At 51.6% G+C, this 19,351-nt stretch overlaps 1 protein-coding gene across 5 annotated transcripts in view; it reads left to right on the plus strand.

The window, feature by feature from the left end:
* The window catches only part of ZNF84 (zinc finger protein 84), a 66,862-nt gene that overhangs the window by 26,363 nt on the left and 21,148 nt on the right, over window positions 1-19,351 (plus strand). For 2 of the 5 annotated variants that reach the window (XM_032309898.1, XM_032309896.1), the window contains exon 2: window positions 18,392-18,501. The gene's annotated coding sequence lies outside the window, so the exon portion shown is untranslated. Of the gene's footprint in view, window positions 1-12,138; window positions 12,282-16,428; window positions 16,454-17,762; window positions 18,018-18,391; window positions 18,502-19,351 lie in introns of those variants that run through there. The other 3 variants (XM_032309897.1, XM_032309899.1, XM_032309895.1) reach the window with 3 other exon arrangements.

Below are 19,351 nucleotides of genomic sequence, written 5' to 3' on the forward strand. Positions count from 1 at the left end.
CTCTGGGGTCCGCGCGGAGAGACTGCGGAGGTTCTGAGGCTTCGCGAAGAGAACCCGAGGCCCGCGCAGCCCCGCACGCTGCGCGGGACGGACAGACAGCGTCGCGTGCGCCCTCCGGAGGCGCGACTGTGCGGCCAGACCCGCCCCGCGCCCTCCGTCCCGCGCCCCGCGCCCGCAGAAGCTGGAGAGCGTCCGGGCTGCGGCGCAGGCTCCGATTGGGGGCGACGTCCAGGCCGCAGCTGCGGTCGTCACAGACGTCTGGCCTGGAAGTGGGGTCCCCCGGCCTCGGCGCGGGGCGGCGAGAGCCTCCGGAAGACCGCAGGGCCCAGAGGCCGTCGGGAGGCCGTCGGGAGCCCGTCGGGGAGCCGTCGGGGCGCACCCGCAGGAGCGCGGGGAGGGGGGCTGGCGGGGACGGGGCCGGCCCCCGGCGGCGGGAGAGGCGACGCCCGCGTGAGGCCTGCGGCGGAGGCGCGGGCTTTCCAGGCGCCGAGTCTGTCCGCGCGCCGCCCGCGCTGGGCGGTGACTCTCGTCCCGCCCGAGGCCGGAGCAGCCGAAGCCAGACCCGTCCCCGGAAGACCTGCGGGGCGGCGCGACGGCTGTGCGGGCGGCCCCGGGTCCCCGACGGAGGACAACCGCGGGGGGCGCCGGCCTCGCCTCAGCCGACTCGGCCGCGCTGCCGTCGGGCCCCATGTGGCCTCCGGTCCCGCCCGGACGGATCCGCGCGGGCGTCGCCCCGCACCCCCGCCCCCAACAGACAGACACGATCTTATAAAGAAAAATACTGAGGCGAGTCAGCAAGGCCTCCGCGCGGTGACCGGGCGTCGGCGCGTGAGCTCCCAGGTCCCGCTGCCGGCCGGGGGGAGTCGTTCGGAGACCAGGGGTCGCGAGCGGGGCGAGGGCGGAGCAGGGCGCCCCGCGCGGGGCTGCGTCCGGACACGCGCGTCCAGATCCGGGCCCACGGCGGACGCTTCACGGACGGGCCCGCGGGCGCCCCCGGGGACGATCATTTTGAAGAAAACGTCTGGATCCCAAGCACGTTTTCTTGCACCCGAGGCTGCGCGCGTGCTCCGAGGGTTCAGGACAAAGAAGGTGCGAGGTCAGTGGGAGGACCGCGGCCGCAAGGTTCGGTGCGGGAACGAGGCGCACACGAAAGCCGACGGAGGACGCGCACCCGCCGGGCTCCGAGCCGCGGTAGGAACTCGGGCCGCGGGGGACGCAGCCCTCTGCAGGCGGAGGAGGCCGCGGAGGACCCCTGCGACCTCGAATCCCTCGTGGGGGACCGACGGTGACAGATGGCCGGGCCGGGAGCCGCGGCTGCCCCGAAGAGCGGGGAAGGGCTCCGAGAGAACAGGACCGTCGGGGAACGCGGATTCAGTGCATTCGGGATTTTCCGGGGACCAGTGACTGTTGCGTGGGGACTCCCGTTGTCCCGCGTGTCAAACAGGACTATCTGGAGCACTTTTCCCGTGTCTACGCCACTGATGTATTTTGGGTGTATAAGATGGAAATAACCTCATTTAACCTTAATTTCCCTAGATGCTCATCTCCAACTACAGCCACACTGGGGTTAGGATTTCAACAAGACAGTTTGGGAAGGCCGCAGATGTTCAGTCCATAGCACATTCAGTAGCCAGTAAACAGAATACACCAGGGGGAAAAAGCTCACGTTCATCATATCAATAGGAATGACAAGCTTCTTAGGAATATATCTGATACAGTGTTGAATTTTTTAAAAGATTTTTAAACATTTATTTATTTGTCAGAGAGAGAGAGAGAGAGAGAGAGAGAGAGAGAAGGCACAAGTAGGCAGAGTGGCCGGCAGAGGGAGAGAGAAAAGCAGGCTTCCTTATGAGCAAGGAGCCCCATGTGGGACTCTATCCCAGGATCCTGGGATCATGACCCCAGCTGAAGGCGGCAGCTCAACTGACTGAGCCAACCAGGCAGGCATCCCTCACTGTTGAATTTTTTTTTTTCACTGTTGAATTTTTTAAAAAAATACTTTATTTATTTGACAGAGCACAAGAAGCAGGGAGGGGCAGAGGGAGAGGGAGAAAGAGAATTTTTTTAAAATCTTTTATTTATTTGGGGCCCCTGGGTGCTCAGTGGGTTAATCCTCTGCTTTCAGGTCAGATCATGATCTCAGGGCCCTGGGATTGAGTCCTGCCTCAGACTCTCTGCGCAGCGGGGAGACTGCTTCCTCCTCACTGCCTCTCTGCCTACTTGTGATCTCTGTCTGCCAAATAAATAAATAAAATCTTTCTTAAAATTTTAAATTTCTTTGTCAGAGATAAAGCACAAGCAGGGAGAGGCAGAGAGAAGCAGGCTCCCCGCTGAGAGAGAAGCCGGATGTGGGACTCAATCTGAAGACCCTGACATCATGACCTGAGCTAAAGGCAGCAGCTTACTCAACTGAGCCACCCAGGCGTTCCAAGAAAGGTGATTCTACGGAGGCTCCATGCCCAACACAGAGCCCAGCACAGGGCTTGATCTCATGACCCTCAGATCACGACCTGAGCTAAAATCAAGAATCCAGGGGTGCCTGGGTGGCTCAGTGGATTAAAGCCTCTTCCTTCGGCTCAGGTCATAGTCCCAGGGGTCCTGGGATCGAGCCCCACATCGGGCTCTCTGCTCAGCAGGAAGCCTGCTTCCTCCTCTCTGCCTGCCTCTCTGCCTGCTTGTGATCTGTAAAAATAAAATCTTTTTAAAAAAGATTTTATTTATTTATTTGACAGACAGAGATCACAAGTAGGCAGAGAGGCAGACAGAGAGAGGAGGAAGCAGCCTCCCTGCTGAGCGGAGAGCCCAATGCAGGACTCAATCCCAGGACCCTGAGGTCATGACCTGAGCCGAAGGTGGAGGCTTAACCCACTGAGCCACCCAGGTACCCAGAGAATGTGACTCTTGATCTTGGGGTTGTAAGTTCAAGCCTCATGTTGGCTGTAGAGAGAAGTTAAAAATAAAATCTTAGGGGTGCCTGCATGGCTTAGTTGGTTGAGATCTGCTTTCTACTCAGGTCATGATCTGGGGATCCTGGGATCCAGTCTCACATCGGGCTCCCTGCTCCCTGCTTGTGCTCTCTCTCTCTCTTTCTCAAAAGAAATCTTAAATTTTTTTTTTAAAGATTTTATTTATTTATTTGACAGAGAGAAATCACAAGTAGATGGAGAGGCAGGCAGAGAGAGAGGGAGAGAGGGAAGCAGGCTCCCTGCCGAGCAGAGAGCCCGATGTGGGACTCGATCCCAGGACCCTGAGATCATGACCTGAGCCGAAGGCAGCGGCTTAATCCACTGAGCCACCCAGGCGCCCAGAAATCTTAAATTTTTATTTAAAAAATTTTTTTAAGGGTTAAACAATTTTTTTTAGATTTTATTTATTTATTTGACAGACAGATTACAAGTAGGCAGAGAGAGAGAAGGGGAAGCAGGCTCCCCGAAGAGCAGAGAGCCCCATGCAGGGCTCCATCCCAGGACTGACTCTAGGATCATGACCTAAGCTGAAGGCAGAGGCTTTAACCCACTGAGAGACCCAAGCGCCCCAGGGTTAGACAATTTTTAAAAAGATTTTATTTATTCATTAGAGAGCACAAGCAGGGGCAGAAGCAGACTCCCTGTTGAGCAGGCGCCCCCCGCCAAGAATGTATTTTTAAGTTTAAAAATTTCGTTTCATTTTATTGAGGTGATTATATTTTCCTTTCGACTTATTGATATGTTAATATTAATGAATATATCAACTTTCCTGTATTTCCACTCCGTTATAATATATTTTTCTAAGGTATTGCTTAGAGCTTAGAGCTTCTCTCTGTTGATAATTTCTCAGGGTAGTCATAATTTTCGCACCGGTAATCATAATGACGTTTCGTCTGAGCTCCTTTCTCAAACCATACATTTGTCAATTTTGGTGTCTTTTGGGTGATTAATCAATAGAAAACTTCCTTCTATTTCCTCTGAAAATTATACCTGTAAGAATTCTCTGATTACTGGATGTTTAAAAGAATTCCCCGGAAACTCAGTGATGCTTTTTGGCACAGGATCTCTGAAACTGTCTTCATCTTTACTCAGGAAGTGGTTTCTCCTTTCTTGAGTCAAATCCGACACATTCATTCCTGGAGAATCATTTGTTTCACCAAGAATCCCGAATTTCTTAGTATACATAGCATTCTCATTGGACTTTCTACATGTCTGCAGTTATTCTTGTTTTATCATCCTACCCCAATGTCTGTGTAAGGTGATAGGTCCCCCAATAATGGGTCCGTGATCAGCGGAGTGACACTAATACAAAGTGAAGGTCAAGCAAAGCTTTATTTTGCGCCAAGCATTGAGAATCAAACCGACCAGTTGTGGGGTCTCTTACAAAGAGGCGACCCCTCCCAGCCTCACAGACTAACTCACAGAGGTGGTTGAGCCTGGCCACACAGAGGTGGCCCATGAGATTGCAACACACAGAGAAAACGGCACAGTCATGCTAGGTCACACACGGGGGCCAATGGATTTCGATTTACCCTAGTAGATATTTGAACTGGCCTATGACCTTGGTCAGAATTGGCATAAGGCGGGCCCCCCTCTCCTTGGTAGCTTGGTCTCCTTGGAGACAGTATGTGCGCCCCATTGATTGGACGTCTCCACCTGGCCTGACCCACCCTTGTATCTGGGCTTTGCTACCTGGGACTGGTTTCCCGGAATTGCTTTTAAGTAAGTTCCTCTGGGGGCGCAGGGTCAATCGATGTTTACTGCAGAAACAACAGAATGGCTCCCTCTGGCTAAGTAGGCTCTTACATTCCCCCTTTTTCTTTGGAGTTTTAGTCAAATCCTTGACTTTTCAGCCAGTTCTATGTTCTCCTGTTGTAAGGGGTTATATTGAGCACGTAAGACTAACATTTTTATCGCTCTAATTTTTTTTGTACAAACGACATTAGGGCGTTTATAATGCAGGGGCCAAAAAGTAACATTAGTGCACAGTCGGCTGATGAGTTAGCCATTCACCGCTTTGTATAACCTTTTCCATTTTTCCTAATTCCCTTCGTCTAATTTCCCACCTGTACTTTTTTGTCTTATGAGGTGACTCAGAAGCTCTTACACAGACAGGTAACAATACGAGCAACAATGAACTCATAGTCTTTTGAGTCTTAGCTTTAGTCCACGGTCAGCGGGGTCCATCGCCTGCGGCTTCCATCTCTGGCGGACGTCCTCATCCTCAGCTCGTTTGACGTGACCTGCGTGAATCCGGGCCCTGATGCCTTCTACTTTTATTGCCATCAGGATGACAGTAAATGGTCCATTCCAGTGAGGCTCCAAGTTTCCCACTTGATAGTGACGTATACAAACCAAGTTCCCGGGTTCGTAGGGATGTGGTTCCACCTCCGTTTCCATCTCAGTGTGGGCAGTTCGGATCCCTGTGTGGGCTCTTTTTAAGACACACTGCAATGCCTGCAGTGACTAGAGTACAGACTGATCTGTCATTTCTGCTAGGGCAACCTCTTGTAGCCCAGGGCAGAGCGGGGGGGGGGGGGGGATTGGTGTCTCCCGAACATTATTTCAAATGGGGTCGCCTTGTTTAAGTAGGGTGTATGCCAGTCTCCAGAATTAGCTTTGTCAAGGTCTCTTGAAGAGTCTGGTTCATTCTGTCAACTTGCCTGGAACTCTGGGCCAGTAGGCACAATGTAGTTTCCCATTAGTGCCCACAGCCTTGGCCAATGCCTGTGAGACTGAACTCACAAATGCAAGGGCCATTGTCTGACCCGATCGTGAGAGGCAGCCCAAACCTAGGAATTATTTCTTCTAGTAGCTTTTTGGCTACCACTCCTGCTTGTGCCCATATTTCCCGGGTTTCATCTCTGTAAAATCTATTTCCCAATAAATTCCTGGTTCCTCACCTCTTTCCCTTCTCCCTCTTCCCATTCTAGTTCCTCCCGCATTAGCTGCCTGGCATTGAGCACATCTGTCAACTACCTCCTGAACCATACGCCCTAATTTAGAGACTAGGAACTGCTTGCCTATAAGCTCCTTGAGTTTGCCTGTCCCCCGATGAGTGCCCTGATGTATCTGGTCTACTAACTTCTTACCTAGTCTTCGAGGAAGAATTAAATTTCCTATTTTAGTTTTAGCCCAGTCCCCTTCATAGTCCAATTTAGCCCATTTTTGTAAATACTGTTGGCGGTTTTACCTTTGGCCATCTGCAGTGCCTCGGTGAGGGCCATCAGCTCTGCTTTTTGCGCGGAGGTTCCGTGTAGCAGGGCTGCCGTCCAGAGTTCCTGCTCAGGGGAAACCACTGCAGCCCCCTGCACACCTTTCTATCGACCATGTAGCTACTCCCGTCTGTGAACAGAGTTGTCTCTGCATCTGGGAGGGGAATGTCTCTGAGGTCCGGCCTTATTCCTGTGAATTGCTGCCCGTCAAAAAGGCCGAGACTGGGGAGTACCGACCCGTTCAGGACTTGCGGGAAATTAATAAATGGGTTGAAGATATCCACCCAACAGGGCCTAACCCCTATACCTTGCGTTAGGACCTCCCGCAGTCGTGTGGGTGGTCAGCCAGCTCCTCCGGCAGCAGCGTGGCTGGATTTAGCACCGCCGGGGGCCGGAAGGTCACTCTTGGTTCGTTGAGGAGGAGGGCCTGATACCCCATCACTCGGGCGTTCATCATGCAGCGGTCTGGCGGAGTCTGGAGAAGGCCCTCGATAGTGTGGGTGGTGGTTAAGATGAGATTTTGACCCAAAGTCAATTTACTTGCATCCTTGACCAGGAGGGCTGTGGCAGCAATTATGCGGAGGCAAGGGGGGAACCCAGCTACCACTGGATCTAGCTTCTTGCTAAGATAGTCTACTGGCCTTTGCCAAGGCCCCAGAGTCTGAGTTAAAACTCCTTTGGCCACCCCTGCCTTTTTATCCACATACAAGGGGAAGGGCTTGGTAACATCTGGGGTGGCCAATGCCGGGGCACGCAGTAAGGCTGTCTGTAATTCCTGAAATGCTCCTTCTGCCTCAGCTGTCCACTCTATCATAGCGAGCCCTCTTTTGCCAGTTCGTAGAGAGGTCGGGCAACCTCCGCAAATCGCGGTATCCACAGCCTACAGTAGCCTGCCGTCCCAAGAAACTCCCTCACTTGTGGGGACGTGGTGGGGTGGGGGTATCGGCTGATCACCTGTTTCCTGGACTCAGACAGTGAACGCATGCCCTCGTGGAGATCAAAGCCTAGATAACTGACATGGCTCTGACAGAGCTGCGCTTTCTTTGCTGACACCCAACACCCTTTTTCCTGCAGAGTCTGTAAGAGAGCTCTCGTCCCCTGCAAACATGACTCATAGTCCTCAGCGGCTGCTAGCAAGTCATCAACGTACTGTAACAGAGTGACTCCGGGTTGGAGGTTCTGTACTCACGCAAATCCTCATGCAGGGCCTCATTGAAGATAGTGGGTGAATCCTTGAATCCCTGGGGAAGTCTTGTCCAGGTGAGCTGGCCTTGGAATCCTTCCTGTGGATCGGACCACTCAAAAGCAAAGAGGGGCTGAGACTCCCTTGCTAAAGACATGCAGAAAAATGCATCCTTGAGATCGAAGATGGTATAGGCCATTCTTTTGGGGCCCAGGAGGGAGAGGAGGGTATAGGGGTTAGGCCCCATTGGGTGGATATCTTCAACCTGTTTATTAATTTCCACAAGTCCTGAGCGGGTCGCTACTCCCCAGTCTCGGCCTTTTTGATGGGCAGCAAATGTGTGTCCCATGGAGACTTGCAAGGCACTAGGATCCCGTCTCCTCGGAGGCGTTCATGTGTTTCCTGATCCTTCCTTTGCTTCCCAGGGGAGGGGGTGCTGCCGGACTCGAACAGCCGTGGCCGTTGCTTTTCATGGCACCACCACTCGAGGCTGTCCCTTGGCCAAGCCAGGGGGCTTCCCTTCTGTCCAGACTTCAGGACACTCGACCTGTAGGGTTTGGAGAAGGCTCCCTTCTCTTGTCTGCTCTGGTTCTGAGACTGGCTCGTAAAGAAGGTATCCATCTCCTGCTGCCACAAACATCTGCACAGTGGGTTGTCTCAAGGTTACGGTCATGTTTCCTTCCGAGAACTGAATGCCAGCTTGTAAGTTGTGGAGGAGATCTCTTCCCAAGAGGTTATACAGGGCATTAGGGGAGGACCAAGAATCGATGCTTGACTACTCCCGAGGCCAAATTTAAAGTCCTTTCTGTTGTCCGTTCATGTCTTTCTGTGCCATTCACCCCTTGTACCCAGAATTCCTCTCCAGATAGTTTTCCCATAGGCTTAAGTAATGATGAAAATTGGGCTCTAGTGTCCACCAAAAAATCAATTGATTTCCCCTCCACTTTAATTTTTACCTGAGGTTCGGGGAGGGGCTCCGAACCACGGCCGCTTCGGTCTCTGGTGGCCAGCATTGCTGTCTTCCTCTCGGGGCACTCCCTGGCCCAGCGTGCTTTTTCCTCACAGTAAGCGCACTGGTCTGAATCTGCGTCTTCCCGCCTGCCTTCTCTGTGCTCAGGCTTTTCCTCCCACTGACCACCCCTACCTGCCTTTTCCCTTTCCGTTGACCTCTTTCCCGTCCCCTCCCCGCCTCATGTAATGCCAAAACCGTAACCAGTTTTTTTTTTTTTTTTTTGGTCTGTTTTCCATCCTCTTGTGCATTCTTGTTGTTAAACAGCTTTTCTGCTATTCCCACCAACTCAGTCAGATTCTTCCCTTCAAATCCTTCAATTTTCTGAAGTTTCCTCCTTCTATTTGGGGCTGACTGATTGGCAAAAGCAAGATTCACTGCCCTCTGATTTTCAGGTGCCTCAGGGTCGATTGGGCTATACATTTTATAGGCTTCAATAAGCCTTTCTAGGAAAGCTCTCGGAGACTCATTCTGTTTTTTTTTTTTTTTTAAAAGATTTTATTTATTTATTTGACAGACAGAGATCACAAGCAGGCAGAGAGGCAGGCAGAGAGAGAGAGGAGGAAGCAGGCTCCCCGCTGAGCAGAGAGCCCGATGCGGGGCTCGATCCCAGGACCCTGAGACCATGACCTGAGCCGAAAGCAGAGGCTTTAACCCACTGAGCCACCCAGGCGCCCCTCGGAGACTCATTCTTATCTTGAGTCACCACACTAATTTTTTTAGATAGATTTATGGGTCTCCTAGCAGTTGCACGGAGGCCTCCCAGTAGAGCCTGGCGGTAGAAGCGTAGGCTCTCCTTACCTTCATCGGAGTATGGATCCCAGTCGGGGGGTTCCCTCGGGCAGGAGTCGGGGATCGAGGTCCCTGCCAGGTCTCTCACTTATCACCTTATCGGATTCTCACGTGATGCGATCCCTCTCTTCCGTGTTAAAGAGAGCCATAAGGAGCTGTTGAATATCCACCCAGGAGGACTGGTGGGTAAGAAAGACAGTCTCCAGGAGACCAGTTAAATCCTGAGGGCGGACAGAGAAGGATCTGTGTTGGGCCGTCCGGTTACAGATGTCAGAAGAGGAGAAAGGGGTAGAGGTTGGGGGGGCGCCCTCTCCCACCGGTAGAGCAACCTCACAGAGAGGCAGCATCGGCGCCGATGTAGCCGGTGAGTTAGAGGGAGGCAGAGGGGGATAGAGGAAAGGGGAAGGATCAGGCGGTCTCTCTGCTTGGTGGTCCCATAGGTGGACCCTGACCGCATATGAGGGGGACTGGTAAGGGCGTCTTGGGACCAAGAGTCAGGTTTAGGGGACAGATAAGGGGGGGGAATTCCACATCCTTCACATCTGATGGGGGTAGGACGGTCTTCTATCCTGGTTCCCCCTCATCTCTCTGTTCTGATTTTGGTGCTCCAACCTGCCTTAGAGGGAGAGAGATGGTTTCGTTAGCAGGGGGAAGGTGGGACTTGAGCCATGACGGTGGCTCTTCTATCAGATACCACCAGGCCACGACGTACGGTATTTGGTCTCGATGGAGACTTACTCTGGGTAGAGTAGATCTGAGCCAAGGCAAACGTTCCTTCTGGTGACCACCCTGTGCAGAAAGTGGGCCACTCTAATTGGCAGAGTGTTTTTAGTTTTCCTGGGTAAACCTTGTCACCCGACTGGGTGGCTTTACCTTGAAAATTCTTGAAAGGCTGGAGAACAAGACTTAGGGGTATCACAGGTCCCTTACTCCCCACTTGCCCCATTTCTCCAAACACAATCAACAACACAACAGACAACAAAAAGGCAAGACAAAGACAACCGCAGACCCAGCGATCCTCATCCAGAGCCTGCTGCTCGTGGGGGTTTTCTTGGTCCCCTGCAAACACAACAAACAACAGAACAGACAACAAAATGACAAGACATAGTCAACCACAGGCCCAGTGGTCCTTACCCAGAACCTGCCACCAATGGGGACTTTCTTGATCTCCTGACTGCCTAGAGGGACTCGAACCCTGTGATGATCTACCAGTGGAGGAATGGGGTGTCCCCGCATCCATTCCACCCCTGGGGAGCATGGCTGCGTCCAGCTTCTCCCCACTGGGCTATACCCTGGAGCTCCACAACCAGACAGACAGTCAGGATCCTCAGATCTTACCTCCGGAGGCTTTCCCCAGAAATTCTAATGCTGGCTCAGTTCTTGTGGTTTTTTTTTAAAGATTTTATTTATTTATTTGTCTCAGAGAGAGAGAGTGAGAGCGAGCACAGGCAGACAGAGTGGAAGGCAGAGGCAGAGGGAGAAGCAGGCTCCCTGCGGAGCAAGGAGCCCGATGTGGGACTCGATCCCAGGACGCTGGGATCATGACCTGAGCCGAAGGCAGCTGCTTAACCAACTGAGCCACCCAGGCGTCCCAGTTCTTGTGGTTTGATCCCAGATGAGCCCCCAATGATAGGTCCCCCCAATAATGGGTCCGTGATCAAAGGAGCGAGACTGATACAAAGCAAGGTCAAGCAAAGCTTTATTTCGTGCCAAGCATCGAGAATCAAACCTACCCGTCGGGGCTGTCTCTCACAAAGAGGCGACCCCTCCCAGCCTCACTGACCAACTTTATAGAGGTGGTTGAGCCTGGCCACACAGAGGTGGCCCATGAGATTGCAACACACAGAGAAAACTGCACAGTCATGCTAGGTCACATACAGGCGGCCAATGGATTTCGATTTACCCAAGTAGATATTTGAACTGGCCTATGACCTTGGTCAGAATTGGCATAAGGCGGGGCCCCCTCTCCTTGGTAGCTAGGGAGACAGTATGTGCGCCCCACTGATTGGACGTCTCCACCTGGCCTGACCCGCCCTTGTATCTGGCTTTGCAAGAAAGTTCCTCTGGGAGGAGCAGGGTCAATCTAAGTTTACTGCATAAACAACAAAACGGATCCCTTTGGCTAAGTAGGCCCTTACAATGAGGTAGTGACTTGTTTATAACTTTCCCCCACAGCTCTCGAATTATGGATCATCTTAACTTTTCTGTTAATTCCTAGCAACTTAGGGTAAATGTACTCATATATCTTTTTATTTCCTCAGTTGAAATCTTAAGCCAGTTGTCTTTTTTTTTTTTCTCCCTTTCTTTAACATATTGATGAATTTGTATTCCTGGTCTTTTGAAATCCTAATCCTTGGGGCGCCTGGGTGGCTCAGTGGGTTGAGCCGCTGCCTTCGGTTCAGGTCGTGATCTCAGGGTCCTGGGATCGAGTCCCGCATCGGGCTCCCTGCTCAGCGGGGAGCCTGCTTCCTCCTCTCTCTCTGCCTGCTTGTGATCTCTGTCAGATAAATAAAGTAAAAATCTTTAAAAAAAAAAGAAAGAAAGAAAGAAAGAAATCCTAATCCTCCAGGTTTCTCCCAGAGCGCGCTCACTCTGCTCGCTCCCGGGAGGGGTCGCGGAGGCGTCTCCAGACGACCCCGCCTCCCCAGACGTAGGGACACCTACGTGCCGCGGAGCCTTCTGGGAAATGTAGTTCAAAGGCGACTTCCTGCCTTTAAGCTGATTTTTAAAAAAAAAAGAAAGAAAAAAGAAAAAAAATAAACGCGTCTTCCACTCGCGCACGCGTACTCCACGCACGGCCCCTGACGCTTTCGGGTTGCGCCCCTTCTTTGTCCTTCGCCGCCCAGAGAGAGGCGAGTGTGGGCGTCTCTGCGCGCGCCCCCGGCCCCGCAGCCTCCCCGCCGGGATCCCGCTGACCCAGGGACACCGCGCGAGGCCCGTGGGCCAGGGAGGCGTGCGGGCCGGGGGCGCGGGCAGGCCGGGGGCGGGGCGGCCGCGAGTCTGGGGGCGCTGGGGCGGGTCACGTGGTTCCTGGGCCTGCGCGTCCGCCCACGGAGGCCTGGGGTCGGTGCCGGCGTTCGCGGGTGTTCGGGGGCGGATTTCCTCCGGGCCGGCGGGTAGGAGGCGTGCGGGGGTCTCGCGGGGACAAGCTGGGGGTCGTGTCTGGCCTGCAGGCTTGGGGGCCTGTGCGCGCCGGCGCGTGGGCGGGCGCGGGTTCGTCGTTCGCGGGCGGCGCGGCGGGGCGCGGGATGGGTGAGGGGGCGTGGGGTCTGCGCCCCGCCGGGACGCCCGCGTTCGTGGTGAGGCCTTGAAGAGCGGCCCCGCCGGGCGTGCGCGGCTGTGCGGGGGCCGCGAGCCGCGGCACGTGCGCCCCGCGGGGCTGGGGCCGCCCCCGGCACCCCGGCTGCGCAGAGGGTCTGGGGTCGCTGGAACCTCCTGCGCCGCCGCCCCCCGCCCCCGGCTGCGCAGAGGGTCTGGGGTCGCTGGAACCTCCTGCGCCGCCGCCCCCCGGCACCCCGGCTGCGCGGAGGGTCTGGGGTCGCTGGAACCTCCTGCGCCGCCGCCCCCCGCCCCCGGTCTGGGCTCCTGCTGTCGGGTGATTTCCCTGTTGGGCCTCCCGTCCCCCCCAGTTCGGCCTCACCAGGCTGGCGCTGCCTCCCGTCGGTAAAGCTGTTTGTAAAGGCTTCTCGACTAGAACAAAAAACCCAAAGCCAGAGGAAAAAATAACCAAGTGGTTTTTGGCAGCCGCTGGCTGCTGAGGCTCGACGGTCTGTCTCTGCGTGTGGCCACCTCTGCCCTTCGGACCCTCCACTCACGGTTTCTGGGGCTCACGTTTATCTCCTGAAAATGAGGGAGTGCCAGGAAAGGGTTTCTTTTTTCCTCCCTTCCTTCCTTCTTTCCCTTCTTGCTCCCAGTTCTGGTGCTTTTCGCGGTCATTAACACTCTTAGTTATTTTAATTATTTGTTGTTTGTTTCAAATGTGTGGTGGTGAACTGAACTGTGTTCTTGGGTTAAGCGCTTTACATTTAAAAAGATAAGTTTTTGGGGCGCCTGGGTGGCTCAGTGGGTTAAAGCCTCTGCCTTCGGCTCAGGTCATGACCCCAGGGTCCTGGGATCGAGCCCCGCATCGGGCTCTCTGCTCCGTGGAGAGCCTGCTTCCTCCTCTCTGCCTGCTTGTGATCTCTCTCTGTCAAATCAATAAATAAAATAAAATCTTAAAAAAAAAAGATAAGTTTTTTTTAATAAGTAAGGCATTTTTTTATTTTTTATTTTTTTATTTTTTAAACAAGGCTTAATTTTTATTTTTTTAGAGATAATGCTGTTGCACACTCACAAGACTGCAGTGTCGTGGGATAAACACCTTTTATATGCACTGGGAAACGTGAAAAAAAATGATTTCCAGAAAAAATATTAATTATTGGATTATGTGCTTTGTGGTGACATTTGCGTTATTGGGGTGGCCTGGAACTAAATCTGCCCTGGGCCCTGCTGGCAGCACTTGCACCCTCCTCCCTCCCGGCAGGCCCAGGAGTGGGAACAGCTCCCCTGTTGTTAGCATCTGGGAGTCTCCCTCTGCTTTCGCCCGGCTTTCTGCTTCCACAGCTCCGGGGGGCAGAGCATCTATCTGATACATTGGGCAATTCTCCTTCTGTGTATATAGGAGCTACGTATATTCTGCATATTATACAAATTGTGTGAACATCATTTCTTTCTTTCTCTCTTTAAAATTGTTCTAAAAATTGGCAGCTTTCTTTACTGTTCTGTTACTCTCCGTTACCGCCAAACTGACTAAAAGTGCCTTGTAAACTGCATGGGGGAGGTCTGTTTGCTTGCCATCACTGAAAAACTTTTATTTTCGCTACATAAAATTGAGAAATGTCTAAACATTTAGCAAACAACATCTTAAACAAAAGGAAAAAAATTTTTTTAAAGTTAACAAAAGGAGAAAAAATTGTACTTTAAGCTCTGCTAAGATATTTTATGAATTTAAGGTTAGTCTAATCAAAATTTTATGAAGTTGGAATAGGGAATTGTTGTTTAGGGTTTTCTTTTCCCTAGTTTTTCAAATCAAAATTTATTCAGATACATATTAATTTACTTGTGCAGATGTCTAATACAAGCTTATGTGTATGAAAACAGCACACAAAAATGTTCATGCCATAGAAAAATCTTAAAAAAAAATAATGTTGATTATTTTAAATGTTTGTATCCATGCCAAGTTTTGATAATTATTAAAGTAACTGGAGATCTTTAACTTAAATCTTTAACTTAAAATTTTCTGGTTCTAGAGGGTCTGGTGAAAATAATACATCTGTAAGAATTACAGGAAATGACACTTTAATGGAAAAATACTATCTGGAAACTATAATGCTAAATCTACTTGAATAAAAGCAATTGTACTATCAATTAAATAACTATCTAACTATCTATCTAAATAATACCTAAACTAAAAAGAGATAAGTCCAAATAACTTTAAAGACAGAAAACACATGCAGATGTTATACTGTGGTTGTGGGAGTTCAGGACGGGCCTGCGGTGAGCTCAGTCAAATCCGCAGGGGTCCCTGGTGGTGTGGCCCAGCTGCCTGGGCCCTCAAGTCCTGGCTCTTCTCCTTCCTGGGGGTGCTGATGATCCAGGGGTTCTCTGACACTTCTGGGCCTCTGTGGGCAGCTGGTGGAGGAGCAGGAGTAAAAGGGCCACTTGGGAAAAGCTGGAACATTTGCCTGTTGTGGTCACTTTCTTTCTTTAGCTCCTTGAGGCTTCTCTCGTCAGCACAGCTGCCATCCAGCTTTCCTGAGCTCTCTGCATGGGAGAGGATCCCCTGGGTGATTTGAATGGAAACCCTCCTGATCTACCTCTAATAGTGCAAGCTGTTTTCCTCCAATTCTCTCCTGGTGTCTTCAGCGATGTCCCTGTAGAAGTCTCGAGTCTGAGACGTGGCCTTGATGTTTCTACGTGTGCAGGAAAGATTCCACTTAATGTCTGCGCACTGCTCTTCTGCCTCAGACCATTTTCTCTCAACGGGGCTGATGCATTCTTGATATAATTTAGGCAGAGTTTGAAGCTTCTGTTTCAGCTGCTGAATCTCCTCTTCAAGCTGTGAATTTTCACGCTGCAAAGAGGCCTCCTTGGCTTGAAGATCTGTTATTTGTCCCATAAGCTCCTCATTCATTTGCTTTCCTTCCTGCAATTGTCTGGCTAGTTCCTGCTTTTTCCCTTCAGCACTTTGAAGGGACACCCTTCAGATCACCCTCTGACCCGTGGATGGGGCCATTGTCTATTTCTGTTTCCCTCTTTTCCTCCACCTCACAGTTGACATGACCCAAATGATCTCCAAGGTGAGTGGGCCCGGGGAAGGTCTTCAGCAGGTTTTCACCCACCGGTACTAACTGGCTGACTTCTCGTTCAGGGCCTGCTGGAATCCTGCGTTTGACTGTTCAAGCCTTTCTTTCTCCTGCTCCGTTTCTTGGAGTCTCTGCTTCCATCTCGCAGTTTCTTGGGCGAGCAGTTCTGCACTCTGTAGATCAGGAGGGTTTCCGTTCAAATCACCCAGGGTTTTCTTCCAAAGCTCTTCTCCATTCTTCTCTGAGGCTTTGAAGATGGGTCTGTCACCAGTCTCTTGAGACGATTTAGGAGGCTGGCCCTTCAGTAACTTTTTCAGAAAGTCAACAGTATTCTGAAGAGACAGCCTACAGTGGTTTGTATTTATTGCTGATAAGCACGAGGTTTTTAAGGTGGGAAGACTGGCCTCCGCCCCGGGCAGACCTTGGGCATCATCAGCTTGTGTCAGCGGTTCCATATTCTCAGTGCCTTTCCCATAGACTTCAGCGTGGGCGAAACACCTTTCGCCTGACACCTTCACCCTTCTCAAAATGTGTTGTTTCTTCACTGGCAAAACCAGTATCACAGTTTATACCAGGATCTCCCAGGGAAATCCACGGAGACCTGAAACGTGTCTCCAGCTTTCAGAAATCACCAGCGGAGGACCGCACAGGTGGCCTAGGACCAACTGGAAAGTGGATCTATGGCAGGCAGGAGGCCATCCACGGCTGTGGAGAGCTCCCTAGCTCTGCCTCCAAAGGCCAGTGTTCTCTGGGTCTCAACTGAAGGCTCAGAACCTTGGGGGGCGCTCTGCCTCTAAGGTAAACAGTTGCCTGACAACCAGAGCACAGCAGTTGCACTGGGGGATGGGAGGCCAGCCAGCTTCTAGGACACAGTTGCTCTAACTTTGCCCACAGCGGTCCCGGATGACCAGGTTCCGGCCTTCCTTCAGGTGGATGGTGAGGAGGTAGGCAAAAGGACTGGGCAGGTTACTCAAGCCATCACTGGCTTCCCCAAACATAGATTGTTCTTCAAATTGTTGGGATGTCAGAGAAGCATTCAGATCGCCACTTCGCACAGCTTCTCTGGCTCTTCCAGGGCCCGTCTCCAGCCGGCGTCTTCTGCCGCAGATCCAGGATGCCATTGCTAGAAGGCCTCCTGTCCTCGGCGGGAGAGGCATAGGCCTCCTCGGAGTCCGTTTCCACCACACGGAGGTAGCCGGCTTCTTCCTGGCTCCAGTCCAATTCCTCCTCAGACTGTTTCAAGGCGCTACTGCTGCTCTTGGGCAAGATCCCCGCCGTTGACAGGCTGCCGGGCACCGAGGTGTACGATGACTGGGGCCCAGAGTACGGCCTGCCCTCTGGGGCCAAGGCCTCAGCCTCCAAGAGGTCGGGGCAGAGAGGCTGAGGCGGCGGTCCAGGGAACGCCGTGCCTGTAGGTCTAGGGGCTTGTTCGGGTTCTTTTTCACCCTCCTCTTGCTCAGGTTGATTAACAAAGGCCTGGTCCGCTGTTTCAAAGAGCCCCAGACAGACGGTTTATCCTCCATGGCTGCCTGAAGACCCAGGAAGTCACTCCATGAGCGAGCTCCTCTGTGTGCGACTCAACCGCAGCGGCTCCGGTCCGAGGCCGCGTCCCGGGGGCTGCCCAGGAGCCGGCGCGCCCCTCACCTGCCGGGACCCGCCGCGGCCGCCGCTCGCACGCGCAGAAACAGCCCTTTTTATTTTTTAAAGATTTTTATTTATTTATGTGATACAGAGAGAGATCACAGGTAGGCAGAGAGGCAGGCAGAGAGAGAAGGGGAAGCAGGCTCCCCGCTGAGCAGAGATCATGACCCAAGCTGAAGGCAGAGGCTTAACCCACTGAGCCACCCAGGCGCCCCTTCTTTTATGAATTTAAAATGTGTTTATTGTCAGTTTAGAGCAACTAGATAAATAGACTCAAATGAAAATCTTTCGTGATCCCATCAACAGGAGACAGTCACTGTTAATGTTTTGATACATTTCTTGTAGTCAGTTGACGTATGTATAATTTTAGTACATCTTATGTATATTTCTTTAACGAAACAAAATTGGGAGTATGCTGTTTGAAGCCATTAGGATATATTACAGTTATCTTGTGTTAAGGTCGTCTGTTTTGTTCCGTTTTGTTCCGTGGGGGCAGTTTTTTCAGCTGGTCCCTGAGAACTTACCTTCCTTTGGTTTGGTTTGGTTTTGGTTTGTTTTTAGATGGGCTCCACATCCAGTGTGGAGCCCAGTGTGGGGCTTGAATCCGTGACCCTGAGATCCAGACCTGAGCTGGGAGCGGGAGTGGGGCACTTACTGAATCAGCTGAGCCATCCAAGTACCCTCCTTTCTTTTGTTCTTACTCTTAGTTTGCGGTGGTGGCGTTATTTCTGGACAGGGGACTGAGTGGCACCAGTATTGGAATGGGGCCTTTGCCCACCCTCACCCCCCACTTTTGTTGAAGGGCTGTGACTGCAGGCCTTCGGGGACACCAAGTGGGGCCAGTGGGCTGGATCTGCCACTTCATAGGTATGTCATCGATGTTGGGCAAGTTGCTGAACCTCTGAGCCTTAGGACTTTCTATAATGGGTACTGGATGCATTAAGAAAAAACTCCCAAACAGGGCGCCTGGGTGGCTCAGTGGGTTAAGCCTCTGCCTTCCGCTCAGGTCATGGATCTCAGGGTCCTGGGACCGAGCCCCCTTTTGGATGCCCTGCTCGTCGGGAAGTCTGCTTCTTCCTCTCCCACTCCCCCTGCTTGTGTTCCTTCTCTCTGTGTCTCTGTCTGTCAAATAAATAATCATTAAAAAAACAACGAACAGTGTGATGTATAATACATCTGTCATAGTAAATAGTAAATGTTATTTTTTATTATTCTCTACTTTCCCCCTGAAATTCCTTCAGAGCCTGATGCTAAGTGGAACTACGCGATGGTGACGATTGTCCCTTCGTTCTGGAGACACACGTGAGAGCTGTCACAGGGAGAGCTGCGTGGTACGCAGGAAGCTGCCAAGGTATACAACACCAGCGGTCTGGTTAAACTGGGCCAGTTGTGCAGAGAAGGGTTTAGGCTTCTGTTTGCCGAGAGGACACATGGGAGCCATATAAAACAGCTCAGGAAAAACTTGTCAAAAACTTTCAATTTTCAGAAATGTATTTGTTTAAATTCAGAGTGAGGTTGAGTCTACATTTTTCTGAATAACAAATGTCGTTAGAAATAATACCACCACACTGAGGGCTTGTCACACTTGTTCACTTGAAATTCTCAACTCCATGTGTTTTCTATACCAAGTCTACACCTGGTTTTTTTCCTTTGAGAGGGAGTGGGGAAGGCACAGGGGGAGAAGGAGAGAGGGACTCAAGCAGACACCCCACTGAGCACGCCTAACTCAGGGCTCAGTCCCAGGATCCCAAGATCGTGACCTGAGCCGAAGGCGAGTTGGATGCTTAACTCACTGCCCCCGCAGGTGCCCCTTAAGTCCACGTCATTTTGACATGATGAGTTTTCTACTCTTGGTAAGTTTTCGTTGAAACCTAAGTAAACTTCACTGAGTAGCCTTTGACAACAATTACAAAGTAAATTTTAAAATGACACTGTGAATTTAAGGAAATGGTTTACATGATAAACATAGTTTTATTTGTCACAGTGCCAGAATGTTTATTATGTGAAATGAAGTGAAAGTATAATGTAAAGCAAATGACATTTGTTGTCCATATATTTTCCTGGTTTGCAGTGTGTGTATACAGCGGGCGGTTGTGTGGATTTGACTTTTTTTTTCCCAACCACACAAAGGTTTTTCCTTTTTTTTTTTTTTTTAAGATTTTATTTATTTATTTGATAGAGAGAGAGATCACAAGTAAGCA

Source organism: Mustela erminea, chromosome 13 (assembly GCF_009829155.1).
Source record: "Mustela erminea isolate mMusErm1 chromosome 13, mMusErm1.Pri, whole genome shotgun sequence".
In the NCBI taxonomy this organism is placed as follows: Eukaryota; Metazoa; Chordata; class Mammalia; order Carnivora; family Mustelidae; genus Mustela; species Mustela erminea.